The sequence below is a fragment of the Phyllobates terribilis genome, unplaced genomic scaffold, assembly GCF_046119375.1.
Source record: "Phyllobates terribilis strain yellow unplaced genomic scaffold, ASM4611937v1 Scaffold_13__5_contigs__length_258822181, whole genome shotgun sequence".
Taxonomy (NCBI): Eukaryota; Metazoa; Chordata; class Amphibia; order Anura; family Dendrobatidae; genus Phyllobates; species Phyllobates terribilis.
Window position 1 is genome coordinate 143389656 of NW_027362773.1, and position 19385 is coordinate 143409040.

At 43.3% G+C, this 19385-nt stretch overlaps 1 protein-coding gene across 2 annotated transcripts in view; it reads right to left on the minus strand.

Moving 5' to 3' along the window:
• SYT8 (synaptotagmin 8) overlaps positions 1-19385 on the minus strand; it is a 109082-nt gene that overhangs the window by 52583 nt on the left and 37114 nt on the right. Inside the window, exon 1 of one of the 2 annotated variants that reach the window (XM_073658758.1) lies at positions 18679-18849. The exons of the other annotated variant lie outside the window; for it this stretch is intronic. The gene's annotated coding sequence lies outside the window, so the exon portion shown is untranslated. Of the gene's footprint in view, positions 1-18678; positions 18850-19385 lie in introns of those variants that run through there. 2 annotated transcript variants of the gene reach the window in all.

The following is a 19385-nucleotide window of genomic DNA, read 5'->3' on the forward strand; positions in this document are numbered from 1 at the left end:
TGAGGGTTCAGTCGCCACAGAGGTACTGCACCTCACCCAGAGGTGTGGCATCTCCTTCTCTCAGGTATGGATGGAGTACTGCCCGGGACCCTAACACCTGCACTCAACACTACACTACTCCAGGCCGGCTGGAAGGGCAATATGCACTGCTTTCTGCTGCCCCGTCCCTGGCTGGAGTGGGGGCAACCAAAGTGAGGGGGAACCATGTAGTGGGTCTGGGTGGAGGACGCAGCACAGGGGAGCACTTGAAGAAGATACATATATATATAGAGAAGCCATCTTAGAGGAGTAGTGAGTCAGAGGAGGAGAAGTGAAAGGAGCAGGGGCTCTTCAGGAGCTGTGCTCGGGAGGCAGGCTCGGCCTGTCATGCCCAAGACTGAGAGAGGAGTGGGAGCAAGGGAGAAAGGCTCCAGTAACAGAAGGGATCCCAGGGGGTATGGTGAGTGCAGGACGGCACCCGTATGCCCGAATCTGCCAGGCGTCAGAGGGATCAGGCCGCAAGAAGGGAACCGGTCCCTGGACTAGCCGAGTTACTTCAGGTCTCGGCTAGAAAATCGGAGGCTTCTGCACTTTCAAGGTGCAGTTGCCACATTCGCACCTAAGCCGCCGAAAAGGGCACCAAGCAAGGTCCGGGAACTTCAAGTTGCCCAGAGGGATCTCAAGGTACCTGATCGGACTTTGTGTGGCGGGGCGCAGGGCAGGAGGGAGAGATCCAGCGCGGGAAGTCGGCTAAGAAAGGAACATACAGAGAGGGGTCCCGTTAAGTGCTCTTGAGAAACTTGAGGGAGTGCTGAACCCCTGCCTGGTAAACGCAGTGCGACGTGGGAGACTGTCAGCTGTATAGTGCTACCTGAGGAACCTAAATAACTGTGAGTAAACTCGGATGACTGGACCCCACTGTTTCTGTCAGTTATTTCTACCATGCTATCGCTCCTGCACTACAACGTCCAGCATCACCATCTGCACCTACACTGCCCTGGAGCTGTGCTCTGCCTGTGGAGAGCCGCACCAACCCAGCTGTCCTAACATCTGCTCCAGAGGTCTGCAGCAGCGCCGGTACCCATTACCGGGAACCACAGGTGGCGTCACGAGACAAAACTGTTATTAATCCCTTCAAGTAACAAACCCCTTTTAAAGAGTGACCCCAGGGTACGGGACTGGGAGCCGACCGCCGTGACATCCCAAGAAGGTAAAGGCCCGGGTACAGAGTCCCCCATATCCCCCCTGGGCGAGTCACAACCACACAGGGGACCAAGAGGTAAAGGAGCTCATTACCACCTCCAAAGCAGGTGGAATTGTGCATTATGAGGAGCTATTGGACTGCAAAAGGCCCTTATACTGTTCTTGCCTACGGGCCATCTTCTGTTTTTGCCCGCTCTTGCTATAGACATTCTGTTAGTCTGGGAATGGTTTCATGCTTCACCACCTGTCCAAATCATATGCCTTTCAATACTCTTGACTCGTTTTCGTGCTAATTGGGTACATGAACTCAAAAACACTATAATAATCCCATTTGTGCCTCCAGCTGTCTCAGGGCTGAGTACACACTCACCCAGGATTATTGCTCGGAGCCAAAATCCTGCATCCCATGCACACCAGGCGCTCATACCATTTACTGTTTGTTTCTAAAAATCACACACAGGTTGCAAGTCCAATAAACTTGTACAAAATATCTCGTTGGAGGAAATGATTCAAAACTGTGACTCAGTGGTTAAAAGAAGTGACAAAAGACAACATGTGCTCTGCAAGTTTTTTTGCATTGCTTTGCATTGTGATCATTCTTTGTAGCATTCTTTGGTGCCTGGTTTTCAGGCACCTGAAAAAGACTCTTGTGTACATAGCTTTAAAGATATTGTGTAATATAGTGAGGCAGTACTGGGCCTTGCCATAAAAGGGAGGCTGACATGACAGGGTTGGGGCTGGAAGTTAAGTGAGAACGTGGATGAAGAGCACAAAGGGTTAATTTAATAGGAGAGGCTAATAGGAGCCACCAGTGTGGGGGGAAGGACTTTAGGGGATGGGATATCAGGGGAGGGAGATGTGATGTCCAGGAAGAAAGCAACCATTTTAGGCCCATCCCTGAGGAAAGAAATAATCCCCTCTGCTCTTGGATCGGAGATCCCGCGACGTCATTGCGGGGTCCCGATCGTTGCCATGTCATCGTCATGATGACATCCGGGTCACCAGGCACTAGCAAGGTAATTTGATCATGCGCAGTGCATGATCAAACTATCTTGTGTCTGCAGGGCTGACAGCTAGAAGGTATAGCTAAGTTCCTGCACTGCTATGCCTTATAGCAGCGATCAGACTGCAGAAAGTGAAAGTTCCATAGTGGGCTAAGTAAAAATATTTGAAGAAAAAAATAATAAAATACATACTGTATATATATATATATATATATATGTATATATATATATATATATATATATATATATATATATATATTACATGGAAAAAAAAAAAAAACAATAAAAGTACACATATGTGGTATTGACATGTCCGGAACGACATGACCTATAAAACTGTCCCATTAGTTAACCTCTTTAGTGAACACTGTAAAAAAAAAGCAAAAAACTGTACTTTATCATCATACCGCCGAACAAAAAGTGGAATAAAACGTGATCAAAAAGACAACGATATCAGTGCTCAGCGTAGAGCACAGGATAAATGGGAACATTTTATATAATATTTTGGATCACAATAAAAGCTTTGATTCAATCCACAAAAAAAAGCAAGTCCCCACTCATGTCCGTCATCTGTTCACGGAAATATAGGGGGCTTCCACGTTACTAGCAGCACAAAGGCTCTGGGAAAGTAAAATGGCCCTTGCCCCCCAAAAGAAATTCAGCAAATTCTGTGCTCCCAAATACAAATGCCCACCTCCTTTTTGAGCCCCATAGTGTCCCAGTTAGCGTCCACATGTTTGGCATTTCTGTAGCGAAAATAGCCCACCTAATGTCTCCAGAAGCATGAGCTGGGCATAACATACTGGTCACTACAACGGCAGTTAGCAATTATCACTCAGCAGCATCCACTACTGCTTGTTTCTGGAAAACACCCATGAAGTTAAAATCCTCACCACACCTGTAGATAAATTCCCAAAGGGGTATAATTTCCAAAGTGGGGTCATTTGAGGGGGTATTCTGTTCTTCTAGCACTTGCTAGAAGACGGGGTCTGTATATGAAGTCCGCATACTATTCTAGGAAAATCTCCACTCCTGGAGGCAAATAGCGCTCTGTCCCTCCCTAGTCTCGCCGTGTGTCTAAGCAGTACTGTACAGTACAGCCACATATGGGGTATTTCTATATTCAGCAAAAATTGTGTGACAAATTTTTGTGCCATTTTTACCCATTTCCCTGTGTGAAAATGTAAAATCTGGGGCTAAAACAAAACTTTGGTGGTAAAAATGTAATTATTCTTTCTTCACTGCCCAATGGTGTAAAATTCTGTGAGGCACATGTGGTGTCAATGACGCGCCCCTGGGCCTGTGTCGCACTGCGTTGCGCACGCGGGAGCTTACCCGGAGCCGGATCTGTTGAGGGTTGTAGTCTCGTGGCGGTGACCCGGTCGGTGCCCAGGGAGTCAAACTGAGCGGCGATGTATCAGCGGTAGATGTTGGACGACTACGCCACCCGTTGAGTACAGCTAAGGAGCTGCTGCTGCAGGGCAGACCGCTGAGGCCGGTGGTAGGATTGTGCAGCGTGATAGTATAACCCCCAACGGGAGGGGTATGGCCTCAGGGCAGCCGACGTGGATGATGGGGGTAGCAGGAACCACTCGGAGATGGTACGGTGTAGTTCAGGGTCTTTACTGGTGACAAAGATAGACCCTCCCGGAGTACTGGCTAGCGATTGGGGCCTGGTCAGTCCTTGAGCAGATGGGATCTCCCCTGGCCAGGCGGAGTTGTAGGCCTCCCAAACTAACTGTACTCTTCTGGCTACCTTGCTAGAGGCAGGTATCAGTAGCCCACGTCCCTCAGTGTACCGTGTGGTGCTCACCCGTATGGCCGGTGACTCGGGGCCGTCGGGTTTCTTGGCCAGAGGACCTGAAATCCCCTGCCTGACGGATTCTGCTGCTGGGTAGGAGTTAGTCCCCACAGCCTCGGACTCCGGGTCCGGTAAGAAATCTTCTCAGTCAGGGCGAGCTCTGCAGCTGCCAGCCCCTGACTCCTTGTAACACTGCTCCCACAGAGCTCCTGATGTTCTGTTCCTATATTTGCTTCTTTTCTCTGTCTCTACTTCTTCTCTACTCCCTAACCCTGCCTCAGCCCCAGTTTTATATAGGGGAAGTTCTTCCCCTCCCAGGACTGTGCAGGAGGTGTGGCATGCATAGGATTCCTGACCAAGAGACCTCCCACCTGCTCTCAAACGTAATATCTCTATCACTGTAGCAACCAGACCCCTGGGGTGTCACATCAACATGCTCACTGCACCCATAGATGAATTAATTCAGAGGTGTAGTTTGTAAAATTGGGTCTCTTATGGAGGGTTCTGCTGTTCTGGCACCTTAGGGACTCTTCCAATGTGACATGGCACCGTCAAACCAGCCCAGCAAAATATGAACTCCAATATGGCACTTCTTCCCTTCTGAGCTTTGCACTGTGCCTCAAAAATAGTTTTCAACCTCATATTGGGTATCTGCGTGCTCAGGAGAAATTGTACAACCAATTTTGGGGTCTACTTTCTCCTGTTACCCTTGTGAAAATATTTTTTTTTGCTAAAATACAGTAACATTTCTGTGGAAAAAAATAGTTTTTTTCTATTTTGACAAGTCAATGTTATAATTTTCTGTGACGCACCTAGTTCAAGGTGCTCACCACACATCTAAATAAATTCATTGGGGGGTCTAGTTTCCTAAAAGGGGGCACTTGTTGATCATTTCCACTGTTGAGGCACATCTGGTGCTCTGCAAATGCAACATGACGCCCGCAGACCTTTCCATCAAAGTCTGCATTCCAAAATGTCACTCCTTCCCTTCCAAGCCCTGACGTGCGCCCAAACAGTAGTTTTCTCCTACATATGGGGTATCCATGTACTCAGGAGAAATTGCACAACAACTTTTTGTGTCCAATTTCTCCTCTAACCCTTATGAAAATAAAAAAATGGGGCTAAAAGATCATTTTTGTGGAAAAAACTTGATTTTTTTATTTTCACGGCTCTACGTTATTCGTTTTTTGAGAAACACTTGGGGGGTTCAAAGTGCGCACCACACATCTAGATAAGTTAATCTAGATGTGTGGTGCGCACTTTGAACCCCCAAGTGTTTCACAAAAGTTTAGCCATGAAAATAAAAAAAAGTTTTTTCCACAAAAATTATCTTTTAGCCCCAATTTTTTTATTTTCACAAGGGTAACCTTAAGGGGTCTAGTTTCCAAAATGGGGTCACTTGTGGGGGATTTCTACTGTTTAGACACATCAGGGGCTCCCCAAACGCGACATGGCGCCGCTAATTATTCAAGCAAATTTTACATTCAAAAAGTCAAATAGCGCGCCTTCCCTTCCGAGCTATGCTGTTCGCCCAAACAGTGGTTTTCCCCCACATATGGGGTATCGGCGTGCTCAGGAGAAATTGCACAACACATTTTGTTGTCCATTTTGTCCTGTTACACTTGCGAAAATAAAAAAAAATTGGGTCTATAGTAAAATTTTTGTGAAAAAAAAGTTAAATGTTCATTGTTTTCTTCCAAATTCCAAAAATTCCTGTGAAGCACCTGAAAGGTTAATAAACTTCTTGAATGTGGTTTTGAGCACGTTGAGTGGTGCAGTTTTTAGAATGGTGTCACTTTTGGATATTTTCTGTCATAAAGGCCCCTCTAAGTCACTTCAAATGTGATGTGGTCCCTAAAAAAATGGTTTGATAAATTGTGCTGGAAAAACTAGAAATCACTGGTCAACTTTTAACCCTTATAACTTCCTATCAAAAAAAAAATTTGGTTCCAAAATTGTGCTGATGTAAAGGAGACATGTAGGAAATGTTATTTATTAACTATTATGTGTGACATATCTCACTGATTTAAGGCCATGAAAATTCAAAGTTTGAAAATTGCTACATTTTTGCCAAATTTTGGATTTTTTCAAGAATAAATGCCAGTCATATTAAATAAATTTTACCACTATCATGAAATACAATATGTCATGAAAAAAACTGTCTCAGAATCAGGGGGATCCGTTGAAGCGTTTTAGAGTTATTACCTCATAAAGTGACACTGGTCAGAATTTTAAAAATTGGCCTGGTCATTAACGTGCAAACAGCCTTCGGGGTAAAGGGGTTAAAATAGTTTTGATAAGTTTCTGACTTGCATCAAATTTATCATGCTGCAACTCAGCGCAATATTTTTGGCGCTTCTTCCTCTTGCCTGGTTTACTTTAAAAAATGTCAAAGTTTAAAGGCTCCCATACATTTTAGGCAGGTTTGGATGACTTTTATCTATTTCAACAGGATCGAAGGATTCGGATTGTTGAATTTCAAGATCGAAGGATTCGGATTGTTGAATTTCAATAGCTGATCCCTTTGTTCTTTGGGAGATAAGCGGCCAGAAGAGTCAGGCAGTGAGTCTTTTATAGACAGTATAAGAGCGCCCAGCTGACAGATGACATCTATCTAGTGCATCTATCTAATGCCAACTAAGCTTAACACAGTAATATTGTTGGAGCGAATCGATTCACAGAACCCGGTTCATCGGCCACTGGACAGGAGCCCTGAGAACCACTTTCTACCTATCGGTGTCTGAGTCTTTTCTTATGATTCACTGACCTGGCGCAATATCATCGTTGCAGAGTGATGCACATGTGACGTCACGCCAGGCCGGCTGATAAAAGAGAGAAGAGCTGTGGATGCCGTCAGTTAGGAGTCGGAACTCGGGGCTCCCGTCTAGTGACAGCAGATTGCTGACATGGCCAATGGACCGGGTCCTATGAATAAATTCGCACCAACTCTACACACTAATATTAAATCTGTTCCACTGTGTACAAGCCCGTAACACAAAAATCGCAAACACACCAAAGTATAAGGTATTATTAAGGTTTTTAATCTGATTTCCCTTTATTGTGATCAGAAGATGAATATCAGGGTCTATTTACTCAATGCACAGAAATATGTTATCCCAGGTATATACAGTACAGACCAAAAGTTTGGACACACCTTCTCATTTAAAGATTTTTCTGTATTTTCATGACTATGAAAATTGTACATTCACACTGAAGGCATCAAAACTATGAATTAACACATGTGGAATTATATACTTAACAAAAAAGTGTGAAACAACTGAAAATATGTCTTATATTCTAGGTTCTTCAAAGTAGCCACCTTTTGCTTTGATGACTGCTTTGCACACTCTTGGCATTCTCTTGATGAGCTTCAAGAGGTAGTCACCGGAAATGGTCTTCCAACAATCTTGAAGGAGTTCCCAGAGATGCTTAGCACTTGTTGGCCCTTTAGCCTTCACTCTACGGTCCAGCTCACCCCAAACCATCTCAATTGGGTTCAGGTCTGGTGACTGTGGAGGCCAGGTCATCTGGCGTAGCACCCCATCACTCTCCTTCTTGGTCAAATAGCCCTTACACAGCCTGGAGGTGTGTTTGGGGTCATTGTCCTGTTGAAAAATAAATGATGGTCCAACTAACCAGATGGAATAGCATGTCGCTGCAAGATGCTGTGGTAGCCATGCTGGTTCAGTATGCCTTCAATTTTGAATAAATCCCCAACAGTGTCACCAGCAAAGCACCCCCACACCATCACACCTCCTCCTCCATGCTTCACGGTGGGAACCAGGCATGTAGAGTCCATCCGTTCACCTTTTCTGCGTCGAACAAAGACACGGTGGTTGGAACCAAAGATCTCAAATTTGGACTCATCAGACCAAAGCACAGATTTCCACTGGTCTAATGTCCATTCCTTGTGTTCTTTAGCCCAAACAAGTCTCTTCTGCTTCTTGCCTGTCCTTAGCAGTGGTTTCCTAGCAGCTATTTTACCATGAAGGCCTGCTGCACAAAGTCTCCTCTTAACAGTTGTTGAAGAGATGCGTCTGCTGCTAGAACTCTGTGTGGCATTGACCTGGTCTCTAATCTGAGCTGCTGTTAACCTGCGATTTCTGAGGCTGGTGACTCAGATAAACTTATCCTCAGAAGCAGAGGTGACTCTTCTTCCTTTCCTGGGGTGGTCCTCATGTGAGCCAGTTTCTTTGTAGCGCTTGATGGTTTTTGCAGCTGCAATTGGGGACACTTTCAAAGTTTTCCCAATTTTTCGCACTGACTAACCTTCATTTCTTAAAGTAATGATGGCCACTCGTTTTTCTTTACTTAGCTGCTTTTTTCTTGCCATAATACAAACTCTAACAGTCTATTCAGTAGGACTATCAGCTGTGTATCCACCTGACTTCCACACAACACAACTGATGGTCCCAACCCCATTTATAAGGCAAGAAATCCCACTTATTAAACCTGACAGGGCACACCTGTGAAGTGAAAACCATTTCCAGTGACTACCTCTTGAAGCTCATCAAGAGAATGCCAAGAGTGTGCAAAGCAGTCATCAAAGCAAAAGGTGGCTACTTTGAAGAACCTAGAATATAAGACATATTTTCAGTTGTTTCACACTTTTTTGTTAAGTATATAATTCCACATGTGTTAATTCATAGTTTTGATGCCTTCGGTGTGAATGTACAATTTTCATAGTCATGAAAATACAGAAAAATCTTTAAATGAGAAGGTGTGTCCAAACTTTTGGTCTGTACTGTATATATACCTGGGATAACAGATTTCTGTGCATTGAGTAAATAGACCCTGATATTCATCTTCTGATCACAATAAAGGGAGATCAGATTAAAAACCTTAAAAATACCTTCTGTACTGTATGTCACGGATGACTGATCCATGAAATTACATTTCCTCTTTGTGTGCAGTATTGGAGAAGATGTGGTTGATATGACTAATTCAGAACTTGTTAGTTCACTTGTAAAATTTTCCCTTTAGGGAAAGAACTTTTTAAAAAAATCTTTGGACATGACCTGGGCTAGATCGAAACAAAAAGTTCCACATGGGAATTGTGAGAACATTTTAAATTATTATTATTATTATTATTATTATTAATCAGAAGCAACCTGGCAACTACCACAGAATATCAAAGATGCCAGATGTCATTTTATCTTAACAATGTGACTGCGATTTTCCTGTGATACCCCATTTTTAGTCCCTAGTTTTTAGTAGCCCTATCCTAAAGGATTATCTGGTGAGAACAAGTTATTATCACCCATCCGGAGGATGAAGCATATATATATCAGGATGGGGAACATATATACCAGGATGGGGAACATATATACCAGGATGGGGGGCATATATATCAGGACGGGGCCAGGATGAGGGACATATATACCACTAAGGAGTCCAGGATGCTGATACTACTACATAACTACGTTACACGAGATCTGACAGATTTGCTCGGATGCCTGAATGACCACTTATTGTAGCTGATTACAGTGCCGGGAGATATATGTTATATATCCTATATATTATGTACATGTGATACATTTACCTGTATTATAATGTCATTGTCTAAGTTGGAGGTGCGGTGATGAGGAATTCAGCAGTATAAACTAAGGGTGGATTTCTTTTTACAGCGGCTGTTAGTGTGACTTCAGCATACGATGATAACATAATCCTTTACTTATTTCTACCACCCCTGTAACGCAGGCTGCACTTACACCAATTTTTTACATGATTTTTAAAGGATTCTCTGTTTTTAGGTAAAGGGGAAAAGGATCCTATTGACAGGTGAAAGGTCTCTATTTTTTCCTCAGTGTAGGGATTTATAGGTTTAGGGGAATAGCTATTGAGGTAGCAGTTACACCTAAGCCCAAATAATATGACCCCTTTTTAATGAAGGAGTGAGAGACTGTTACAGAATTTAGGACCCCATAGTTACATATTTAAAGGGAACCAGTCATCTGATTCATGCTGCCCAAAACGCAGACAGTATGAACCCAGGGTCTGGCGGCATGATTGCAGCCAGGTATATTTTTTTACTCTGAAATGTTCCTGCATACCCACATATGTGGTGTGGGATAAGGGCTGGTCTTAATGACAGATTCCCTTTAAATAAATGTAGAAATAAATAAAATGTACTGTTTAGAAATCCATTCACTGCAACAAATATTCAGTAACTCGGATGTCTCGAGAGGCACAGAGATACTTATTCACACAAAAAAATAAATATATAATATACAGTATATATATATATATATATATTTATACTGTACAATCTTTTAGCATCAAGCACTAGAAGTCTTATGTCAGATACAAGGGGGTGGCATTTGGCTTTTGAGTAAAATACCATTACAGGGTTAGAGTCAGGCTGTGTAGCTGTCACTGTTGCTGCTACAATAATAACTTTTTGTCGATGCCAACTAAAGTATGTAACATGGTGCCATAAGTATTGTAAATAACTGTCTCAGCATTGCCAGGTCAGGAAGGTGACTCTCTGCCAGCAAGACATGAAAATGAATCCTGTATCACGTCCTATCTTAGCATGACTTTCTCAATAGACAGGTAACATACATCAGTTGCAGGGCAGACCCATAGGTCACACACCGGTGCTTTGAATGGTCAACAACCTATCCCTGTATTTCAGAAATAGTGTACACTTCGTAAGTATACACAGTCACACTAAGGGCTTGTTTGCACGTTGCGTTTTTGCACCATTGGTACCTCACGTTTTTGCTACGGAGAAAAAAACTAAGCATTTTACTGTCCCAGCAAAGCAAAGTGAATAAGATTTCAGAAATCTCATGCACACGCTGTTTATTTTTTCCTTGCAGATTTGATGCAGTTTCATGTCAGCCACATGTCAATTCTTTCAGCGTTTTTGCAGCATTTTTCACCCATTTAAATGAATAGCGAAAAATACAAAAGTTCAAACGCACGTATTTTATACAGCATTTTTCCTGCAAAATACTCAGTTTTTTGTAGGAGAAAAATCGGCTACAAATACTAAACGTATGACAGCTGATACATGGGCAGCATATACAGTTGTGCTCAAAAGTTTACACACTCCAGCAGAATTTTTGCTTTCTTGGCCTTGTTTCAGAGAATATGAATGATAACAGAAAAACTTTTTCTCCACTCACGGTTATTGGTTGGGTGAAGCCATTTATTGTAAAACTACTGTGTTTTCTCTTTTTAAATCTTAATGACAACGAAAAACATCCAAATGACCCTGATCAAAAGTTCACATACCCCAGTTCTTAATACCGTGTATTGCCCCCTCTAACATCAATGAAAGCTTGAAGTCTTTTGTGGTACTTGTGGATGAGGTTCTTTATTTTCTCAGATGGTAAAGCTGCCCATTCTTTTTGGCAAAAAGCCTCCAGTTCCTGTAAATTCCTGGGCTGTCTAGCATGAACTGCGTGCTTGAGATCTCCCTAGAGTGGCTCAGTGATATTGAGGTCAGGAGACTGAGATGGCCACTCCAGAACCTTCACTTTGTTCTGCTGTAGCCAATGACAGGTCGACTTGGCCTTGTGTTTTGGATTGTTGTCATGTTGGAACGTGCAAGTACGTCCCATGTGCAGCTTCCGGGCTGATGAGTGCAAATTTGCCTCCAGTATTTGCTGATAACGTGCTGCATTCATCTTTCCCTCAACTTCTACCAAGTTTCCTGTGCCTCTGTAGCTCACACATCCCCAAAACATCAGCAATCCACCTCCGTGCTTTACTGTAGGAATGGTGTTCCTTTCATAATAGGCCTTGTTGACCTCTCTCCAAATGTAACATTTATGGTTGTGGTCAAAAAGTTCAATTTTGGTCTCATCACTCCAAATTACCTTGTTCCAGAAGTTTTGACGCTTGTCTCTGTGCTGTTTGGCGTATTGTAGGCAAAATACTTTGTGGCATTTGCGCAGTAATGACTTTCTTCTGGCATCTCGACCATGCAGCCCATTTTTCTTCAAGTGCCTCCTAATTGTGCATCTTGAAACAGCCACACCACTAGTTTTCAGAGAGTCCTGAATTTCAGCTGATGTTATTTGTGGGTTTTTCTTTGCATCCCGAACAATTTTCAATGGCAGTTGTGTGCCGAATTCCTTATTGGTTTACCTGACCGTGGTTTGGTTTTTGCAGAGCCCCTGACTTTCCATTTGTTAATCACACATTTCTGACTGGCATTCTCAATTCCTTGGATATCTTTTTGTATCCCTTTCCTGTGTTATACAGTTAAAGTACGTTTTCCTGTAGATCCGTTGACAATTCTTTTGCTTTCCCCAGAAACGTCAGTGGCTGGATGAAAGATGCAAGAGTCTTTCTGGATCCCATAAACTCACTCAGATTTTATGCACACACACTGATTACAAGCAAACAGGTCACAGGTGAGGATGTTACCTTTAGTAGCCATTCTAACCCATTTGTGTCAAATTCTGAGCATGTTATCATGTTATCAGGGTATGTGAACTTTTGATCAAGGTCATTTGGATGTTTTTGGTAGTCATTAAGATTTAAAAAGAGAAAACACAGTAGTTTGACAATAAATGGCTTCACCCAACCAATAACCATGAGTGGAGAAAAAGGTTTTTTGTTATCATTTATATTCTCTGAAACAAGGCCAGCGTTTCCAAAAAAAAAAATGTAATTTAACAGCGGCTGGTGACTGAGACTGCGCTTTAGACTAATCGGACAGGCAGGTTCCCGGTGTCTTCTCTCCGGACACTGCCCTGGAGTGACATGTCTCTGCTTACATGCATATATAGCAAAGTCTTTGTCCTACTTGCCAATCCAAAATAAACATGTGACTGCCTTGGTTATGACCACCTAAACTGTATAATGTCCTCCCACTTATTGTCTATTTGTTGGGAGTCCAGTTATGATTTGTGCCACTTCCTTGTTGCCTGTCTTCTCTGATTACAAGTAATGCAGTCACAAGTACAGATATCTATCAAATCAAGCAAAAAAAACAATTGTGTGTGAATGGCCATTTGATTTGATTGAAATCTGTCTCATCTGCCAAAAATTTGATGCGAGTGTTGTCAGCTCCTTGGTTTGAGCACAATACTCATTATTTATCTGGATAATCTATACATTTTTAAATACAGTATTAACCAGCTATCTGGATGCCATATGTAAAATGTATCTGGGTGTTGTTTTATTATTTACATAGAATCTGAATGCACTATTTATCTGGCACTTGCTTGCACAATTTATCTGTATAATTTGTGGACTATTTGTCTGGGTGTTTTATGCATCTAAACATTTGTCAGCGATTGGTTTTTAAGGATATGCAAATGAAATAGTGCCAAAAAATCCCTAACATGCATCTTATTATAATAATATATTCTATACAGGCTTCTAAGGGTGGCTGTTATCAGGGCCTGTTTTAGGCCCCCTTTCACATGTTCGTGTTTGCAGTACGTGTGGCATCCGGATGCCACATGTACCCATTATAATCTATGGTGCTATACACATGTCCCTGTGTTTCCACGGGCTGCATATTCGTGTAAACCACATGGAGACATATCCATTTTTACCAGTAGCACAGATGACAAGAGACAATACAAGGCTATGGGTCTGTGTAAAACAAGTACAGCACTCCGATTGCATCCGTGTGACATCCATGTGCTGTACGTGTTTAACATTGCAAAGTATAGGAGAAGATTTGAAATTTATTTTTCTTTCGCCATACCGGAAAATCAGTGATGGAAATGTAAAAAACTGGAATCTAATGGGTTAAAACTGCGCTGCCATCGAAAGGATGATGAGGAGACATTAATCCAAGATTGCGGTTTATTGGTCAATGCATTTTGAAATATTAAACTTCTTCATCAGGACAAACCACAGTGTTTGGCTGTATTTTGTCCTGATGAAGAAGTTTGATACTTCAAAACGCATTGACCAATAAACCGCAATCTTGGATTTCTGTCTCCTCATCCTCCTGATGGCAGCGCAGTTTTAACCCATTTGATTTCAGGCTTTTACGTTTCCATTACCAAGGGTCTGCAGCAGCCTAAGCCTTTATAGTGGTTGTGAACATACAACCTGACCAGGTGAGCACTATTGCCCATATTTTCCCCAACTTATTATCCAGATAAGACCCTATTGCCCTTTTTGTCCTTCGAGCTCTTTATGGAAAAACATTGATGGTACACAGATGACACCACGCTGATGGCTCACTGATACAAAACACTGACGACATCGGGACCGTTTTTTCCGGTACCGGTATTATATGGATGTGTGAAGGGGACCTTAGACAAAGTGGAGCTCTGCTGGGAAAAAATTAAAAGTGGGTCCTCAAACGCTAACATACTGCACCATCACACAGAAGCATTTAGGTTGCATTTACCTTGACCATCCCTCGACCCGACCTCTGCGTCCAGCTATCACCCCATATCGCTGCTCCCATTCAGATCCAAACTCCTCAAATAGCATGTGTGACGCCTCGAAGCCCTCGCCCTGGGAAGATGGGGACTTGGAGACGGGTCTCGATGTTGTAGAGATGGGGTGCAGCCGTGGCCCGGACCCGCTCCGTGCCCAGGGCCGTCACATTAAAAATGGTGTTGTGGGCTTATCCGGGTTGAGTGGCTGATTCCGACTACGCCACCTGTGGCACCTGGTGACGAGCCACCAGCGCCGCCGCAGTTCACCGAGGCCTGGTGTTATAGCGGCCATCGTTCTTACTACTCCCCACAGGCGGAGCAAGACCTCGGGGCAGCCAGAGCAGGGGTAGATGGGGTTTATGTCTAGGAGGTCTGATGCCACGTAGCACGGTGTGGTGCAGAATAACGAGTCCGGAAGCCATAGGGGTGAACTTCCAAGGCTTTACTCGCAATGTAAATGGCAGTAGGAAGGCGACTCCCTGCTCCTGCAGAGTTCTGCGGTCACCAGAGACGCGGGGGTCCGACAACCTCCGAGTAAGTCCAGTGTTACATCAGGACCCTGCACCAGAGTGTTTCTAGACAATGGACCTAGTCCTTTCCTGTCCGTGTGGGTGTGAATAGGCCGGGTCTCCCTCTGAACTCCTCTCAGAACAAGGGTACGGGTGGCAGCGCCATTCTTCCCATTCCCGGTGGGATCCTCAGGGCCTACCGGGCTTCCCTGACCAGGACGTACAGTTGCAGGGTCAGGTGTCGGGGGCCGGTCCCCTCTTGCAGCCGGAATCCCTCTGAATAGATCAGGTAGGCGAGGGCAGGTGGCGTACTCCGCTCCGTCTGCATCCTCCCGGGGACCCATTTGCGATGGAGCCACACTCTAGAGCTCCAGGCCTTCTTGCTCATGGTCCTCGACCGGGCTGAGATATTCCTTATCTCCCGCCTGCCCGTCGTCCCAAGGCCAAGGAACGAGGGCCCCATCTCCATCCTCTGCAGGTCCACACAGGATCCACGCTCAGGGAGGGAGATTACGATCTGACACCAGTCAGAGTACAGTCATAGTACAGCCGAGTACTGTCAGGGAGCCGTGATTACAGTCCCATGATTACAGTCGAGAACCTAGAGCCAAGATGGCAATCTATTAAATATTAAATTTTTGGTGTCACTAACATGTGAGTCCTCCACCCTCACTCACTAAATGGTTCCTATCTCTTTTGTGTCCCCAGTCTCCAGGCAACCAGGAGGGCAGCACCTAGTGCATTCTAGCCCCCTCTGGTGGGAGAAGTGTGGTGTTGGATGTGGAGGTAGGGTACTGATCATCACACTGTTCTTACCTCAGAGGAAGAACACTACACTCCATTGGAGAAGTGCAGCATCCCTGTGGCGGTCGAACCCTCAGGGGCGCCACACATGTGCAAGCTGAACTTTCCTCCCATCTCTCATCTAACTCATTCTTTAACAACCTGCAATCCAGTTTCCATCCCCACCATGCCACAGAAGCTGCCCTGACCAAAATTACCAATGACTTTCTTACTGCCAAAGCTAACAGACAATTCTCTATACTTCTCCTTCAAGACCTGTCCTCTGCTTTCAACATAGTCGACCACTCCCTCCTACTACAAATCCTCTGTTCACTTGGCATCAAAGACCTTGCCCTCTCCTGGATCTCCTCATACCTCTCCAACTCCACATTTAGCATCTCCCACACTACTTCCTCACCCCGGCCTCTCTCTGTTGGTGTCCCTCAAGCCTCTGTCTTGGGATCCCTACTCTTCTCAATCTATACCTTTGGCCTAAGACAACTCATAAAGTTCCATGGCTTCCAGTACCACCTCGACGCTGATAATACTCAGATCTACCTCTCTGGCCCAGATGTCACCTCTCTGCTGCCCAGAATCACAGAGTGTCTATGAGCCATATCCTCCTTCTTCTCATCACGCTTCCTAGACCTCAATGTGGACAAAACTGAACTCATCTCATCTACCTTCCCTACCTGTTCTATCGATCACAATAAATTACATCATGCTTTCCCCTGTACCGGAAGTCCGCTGCCTCTGAGTAACTCTCAACTCTGCCCTGTCCTTCAAACCGCACATCCAAGCTCTCACCACCTCCTGCTGCCTCAAACACAAAAAGTATTTCCAGAATCCATCCTTTCCTCAACTCCGAATCTACTAAAATGTTAGAGCATGCATCATCATCTCCCACCTTGACTACTGCAATATCCTCCTCTGTGGCCTCCCAGCTAACACCCTCGCATCTCTCCAGTCCATCCTTAACTCTGCTGCACGACTAATGCACCTTTCTCCTCGCTACTCCTCTGCTTCTCCCCTCAACAAATCCCTTCATTGGCTCCCAATTCCCCAACGTATCCAGTTTAAACTACTAGAATTGACCTACAAGGCCGTCCATAATCTAAATTTGTCAACATCACCCATGAAAAGTGTGACGCCTCAGTTGAACATTTTGTCTATTGAAGCATGGTGAGTTTTAACTTTTTTCTGTAACACAATTCTTTAAGGTGTTGTGCATCATTGACTATCTCCTGCAGGAACGTAAGGATCAGGTACGTAGAAATCTATCATGCCTCATCCACCTTTCCCTTAACCTCTGGGGTCAGTTAGGCGCCTAATAGTCTGATTCCAAGCTAAGGAGGACTTGTCACTAGTCCTGAAATATCTGTTTTAGTAACTACTTGCATTCCCCATGTACTTAGAAGACTGGAGCATCTTTTTATTCTTAACTGTTATTCCTCCTAGACATTTCTGAATAAATTAACACCTGGGTGTTACCAATTCCCTTTGTGTTACCAAAAAACTTTGTGTACCTGCAAAGTCTGACGTCGGCAGCTCTGATTGGACAATGTCAGTGTTTAGGGACACACCCCTGAGGAATAACAGAGGAGCAGATTTCTAAGAAAAGATCCTACAGAATGGTTATTTCATGAATAACATATGTTTACCAAAACAGACATGTCAAGAGAGCCAACAGGTCCTGTTTAACGTGACCTATGTGTGCAACATGCTATAGGGTAGCCATCCAGATTTTTACACTCCCCAATTTTAATTTAAGACTGTATCTGAATGTGACATCTTCGGTATGTCTTATACTAAGGTAAACGACTGTTGCCGTCAGATGTTACATAGCTGTAAAAATAATTTCTTGAAACTCATTTGCACATTGAACATTGGAAAACCACCCTGTTTTTGGGGAAATCTCAATTTTATTTCATCTTTATACAGCATGTTTTGTCATGGTATTCCCCACATATTAAAAAGTGCACATAAAAGCTGTTAATGTAGTTCCTTACATGTAGTGTTGCATTTTTATAGCTCATTGATATTCTGACTTTCCACCACACCACTATTTGTACAAGACATCGTAGCCTAAATTGGAATTATAAGGAGGGAGCAGTTGATCTTGGGCTCTGTTATCCAAGTACCAGCGTCTATGGAAGATGGGGGCCCAGCTACAGATTCTGCATTGGGGTCCAGGGGATTTAAAGTTATGCCTCTGGTTATATTCCATAATAATGTACATTTATAGGCTATAAAAAGCTTTGCTGTAGTTACAGTAATGTGTCAACTTTAAAAATCCAGCATTTTTTTTTTAACTTATGAAATCCATGGCTTATGATGATAAATGATCTACAATTCCCACGTTCCATTTTTCCCCTTAGGATTCTATTAAAATAGTGTATGACGACTTAATGAAGATTTTATGCAATTTTAATATTTTTTTCCTTCAAAAAGAAGGACTTTGCCTTAAATAGCAGAAAATTAAAATCAGATAACCTAGAAAAAGAAATGTAAAAATTAATATTTCTAGGATTTTCCCAAAGCCAGTGTATACACGGAATATTGGTTTCAGTGGATAACTTTAAAAATTCGACTCTCAGTAACGTCCATTTTTGAGTCAGGGTTTACTATTATTTCTGTACTAACTGTATACTAATTATTTCCATAGCAGTTAATTAGTTAACCCAGGCATAAAGCTGCTAAAGATGGAAAAACAAATCATTTACACCAATGTCAGCTGTATGGGAATCAGCCCTCCATATATTATCTTTGTGGACCCTGTGACCATGATATGGGGTAATGTGTTATTGCGTTGACCTGCTGTTGCTAGCATGAAAAAGTGGATTTTGAAAGTTTTCTGAAGTTTTAGCTTTTCGAAGCCAAGACTTGTCAATTTTTTTTATATACTATATATTCAATGCATATAAACCTCCCACAAGAGAAGCCAAAAACCTACAATGTTCGGGAAAAAAACGTACAATATGTCCGAATCTCACAAACAAGACCCAAATGTTACATGAGCAACAATGTCTTACCAGAACCATGCAGTATGTCCTCTCTGCCGGCGAAAGCCTTACTTTCTTGTCACTCCTGTCCCCGCATCCAACTCACACAGAACTGGAAATTCAACTATATTGCAAACTAGAATTACACCACACCCACGGCCACACACAGACCATTACAGTGACGCACAGCGACAGGCACACAAACTGTCACAAAAGAGAGGCTCCCTTGGAAAGTATGTAGTTGGAAGACAATAAACAGAAACCCATGAGTAGGACAGCCCACTGATTTTAATATTTTAACATATGAGATAGACCACTTACAAAGAGCTTTCTTGGCTCTGGAGGACCCAGCATATCTATTGATTTCAGTGGGAACCACCAGATTACCCTAGAAACTGTCGAGTTCTAGATACCTTCTACCAAGAATGGATTTTCTAAAGTGAACCAACCTTTAGAGTGTAACTCCAAGTAAATGTGAATATTCAAGCTTTGACAGAAGTGGCCATAGTTCTTTGATTGCTCTATGATCATAGTTTGTGACTTGCTTTATACATAATTGAATTTACAAGCCCCAGAGTATTTTGTTGTGGAGATTACATATAACATAGACCAAGGTGATTGAGATCTGCTAAAGTAAGAGATCTCATGAAGATCGGCATTGAAGACTGACACACAGACATTAAAATTCATTTTTTGCATTCTTTCCCCACCATCTACTAACACGCACAAAGAGTGAC